We start from the raw sequence: 3503 nt of genomic DNA, 5'->3' as shown, positions 1-3503 counted from the left end.
TTAATCATCTGACCAATCCTAACCTTTCTTCATTAACTTTTGCATTCACCACATGCCCAGCACCAGCAGAAGTGAACGAGAGAAGTCACTTTTTTGACTCCGGCTCCGGTCCTGCTCCGAAAGTTTTTAAAAAATACTCGGGCTTTTTGCCCGGGCTTTTCTCAAACCTGCTTTTACTACACTATGCCCCTCCCCTTCCCCCTCCCCTACCAAGAGAATTCCTAACTTTTATGATTTAATTTAGGGTGCTTTTAACAGAACATTTTTGCACGTAAAGTATTAAATTACCACTTTGGGCCCCTAATTTGCTCGCAAAGCACTCGATTACCTTTCTGGGCCCTTTTGCTAGATTACGGTCTCCCCAGGACTAAAGAATAACAACTTTTATGCTTGAGATCAGTCGTTTAGGATGGTTTTAACCAAACTTTTTGCGCGTAAACCATAAAACCACGATTTCGGGCCCCCTACAAGCACAGGCCTGAGCCCTCAAGGGTACGCCGTACCCTTCGTACCCCCCTCTCATAGGCCTTGGTCACAATACATCATAGAGATGTTTTTCCGAACCAAAGACCCAGAAACCAATTTTGTTTCACATTGGTTCAGACGTCTGCAGACGTTTTGAGCTTTTTCTTGTTTAATTCTCTTTGTTCAAACTATTATGATCAATATTAAGCCTATCAATGTAAATAAATATTTGAGATAAATATTTCAGAAGTCAATACGAATTGTCACAAAAAGGCAACAGCTTATTTGTTTGCTGTCTGTGAGTGTGACTGGCTATTTTTAAAACCAGAACAAATCAACAAGCTCTTTCAAGCACTCATTTAAACTTTATAGTTCAAACTAACTTTGTTGATTAGCATGAATTTATTCAAAGCTTTTAGGAAATTGACCTAATTTGTGAAATTGGTCGCAGTTCAGCTTCTCAACGTATTTAAAACATTAGGTTTGCATCAGAATAACGATTATCATTACGAAGTATTCAAGTGCTACTTTTGACTGATTGGTGATGGGAAAACCTGTGAAAAGTCTAATTTCCTGAATAAACAACTTTGTTTATTTTAGACTCATGCAAAACCTTGACAGATAACGCAATCAGTTAAGTCATGTCCTTATTTGCTTTAACAAAGACGTAAAAATTTTCTACGATACTGTAACTCCGCTGAAATTTACGACATGCATTTCTGTTTAAACATTAGTTTCAGTCACTGGCGTTAGAGCGACATTCTCTTTTAATCACTTGCTTTTGTTAGTGATCCGATAGACTAGATTTATTAATTACGACACAGAAATCAAAGACTCGAGCGAAAAGTTTACAATCTTGACCAAAACATGAACTAAGTTAACGAGCATAAAAAAAGGACTGAAACAAAGAAGTGCGTATCATTCGATGTGCTTGAAGCAAACTTTCTGGGTTAACGATAAAATCAGTGCTTTGCTAGAAATAGAGACCACGTTCAAAACAGTAAACAATATGGGCTAAAAATGCCATGATAAGCTGAACATGAATGAAACTCACAGCTTCTTTCTGGAAAATGTTAAGCAGTTTGATACCCATCTGAAGTAGCTTAGAAAAAGTCAATGATTGGCAAACCGGAAGAATCTCTGCATACTTGTTTGCATTCAAGCAGCTGTGTTTTGTTTTATTGAGCAAATAAGGCATGATCACAAAAGTGCGTATGTGCTTAACCTAAAATCTATCTTATTCTTTCAGCAACTACAAATCGGCTTACTAATGGACCCATTGCATTTTCTCGCTTGGAACGTCACTTTTTAGAACAAACAATATTTGATTTTTACTTTCAAAGAGTTATCAACTTCTCATACTGAAAAAATAGCATGTAGCCGATCCCAAGTTATATAAAAGTAGGGGGTTTTGTTCTTGGCTGTCAGAAAGAACATTTTAACAGCTTTACGTTGATATTTTCAAGCCGTTTTAGATGACGTTATTTGGGCAAGTGAGTACTTTTTAATAATTGTTAACTTAACTCAAAGGCAATTCAAAACAAAACACCTTGATAAACCTGAAACTAAATACAAGAACAATCAAAAATTTAACTCATTTGAAGATATTCTGTTGAATGACGTTAAAACTCTTGTTTTCTCATTACATGGAACATATTTTTGTTTCATTAGTTTCGTCCAAAACACCAAAAAATATTTCTATTATGCAACATTTTTTTGTGGATTCAGCTACTACAGTAATGTTTAGCAGACGACGTAGACGAATTCCTGAAGTCAAAGAATTATTTTGGTAGGTGGCGTTCACGAGCACTCAAATCGGAGACATCAGAATATCTGAAAGGAAAAAAGGGCTGTCTGTCCAGCAAGATGCGCTTGTCGAATTCAATAGCACATCAATTCAAAGCACTCTTTTGAACTCTCAAGTCACTGAAGTCAGTCAGAACAAAAGCTCGGTCTGAATGGTTGCATGACTTCGAAGTGGACATTTGCACAGGAGATAGCTCAGTCACTTGTTTACAATGAACAACGCTATTGCCGAAGCTGCCGTATCATAATAGTTGTTGGCAAAGTTGCTGTTTTCGAATCAGCTGTTCATGTGAGGCCGGCGGGACTATGAACGCTTAGAAAAGTCGAGCTAAGATAGAATCGTAACCTACATTACAATACCACAAGTTTTAAAAGCACACCAATTTTTCAAGTGAAGTGTCTTGTCTCGGTGATTAATTTTTAATAAGAAAAGTTGAATTAGGCCTAGAATTATACATTTTTGTATCTGTTTGCGATTGACAAAACTTGTTGTGTTTCATTTGTAAGCTCTATGAAATTGATTGAGACTGGACGCACACTAGGCATTTTACGGGAAACAGTTTCTTGTGGAAATAGGCTAGTTACACTCTTCAGCTCAGTCTAATTATACATTCAAATTTATTGATTTAGTATTGCTTAATTTTTAAATGTTTTTGGTAGAGCGAGCTGGTCACCAATACGGCCTGTTTCTAATGTAGTAGCCTGATTATTGGATTTAGTAGAATTTTTAAAAATCAAATGAGAGGAGCTCTGGTTGAAATTCAATTTTAGCTGAAACCCTCAAACTCAGTATTTTGTTGGTATTGTGTGAATCAATGGGTACAGCAGCCCATCAGATAGCTCCGCTTGGCATTCAACAATCGGTTTCGATTTAACAAGTTGGGTAATCAGCTGCTGACATATTTAGGAACTTACACGCCGGTTCTCGTCTGAATGAACAAGCTACAGCAAAATGCAGCTTGCATTTTTTCCTTACTTTAATGAAAGGTCATTTTAGCTTTGCCGCGGCATTAGCGTTAAAAGCTGATTTGTGAATGTCATCACAGGGGTGTTGTCGCCACAAGTTATGAGACAAGACAGCAAGATGAACTTGAGCGTCATTGCAGCTCATACGTTACAGCCAAGATGACTTATGAAATATTATTCAACAATGCAACATGTTGTTGAGTTTCAGCTACGGTAATCTGCATTCTGCTTTTCATGTCAGGAACTTTGTTGTTATTTTCCAGGTT

Source organism: Aplidium turbinatum, chromosome 2 (assembly GCF_918807975.1).
Source record: "Aplidium turbinatum chromosome 2, kaAplTurb1.1, whole genome shotgun sequence".
Taxonomy (NCBI): domain Eukaryota; kingdom Metazoa; phylum Chordata; class Ascidiacea; order Aplousobranchia; family Polyclinidae; genus Aplidium; species Aplidium turbinatum.
Note: the sequence above shows the minus strand (reverse complement) of the source record.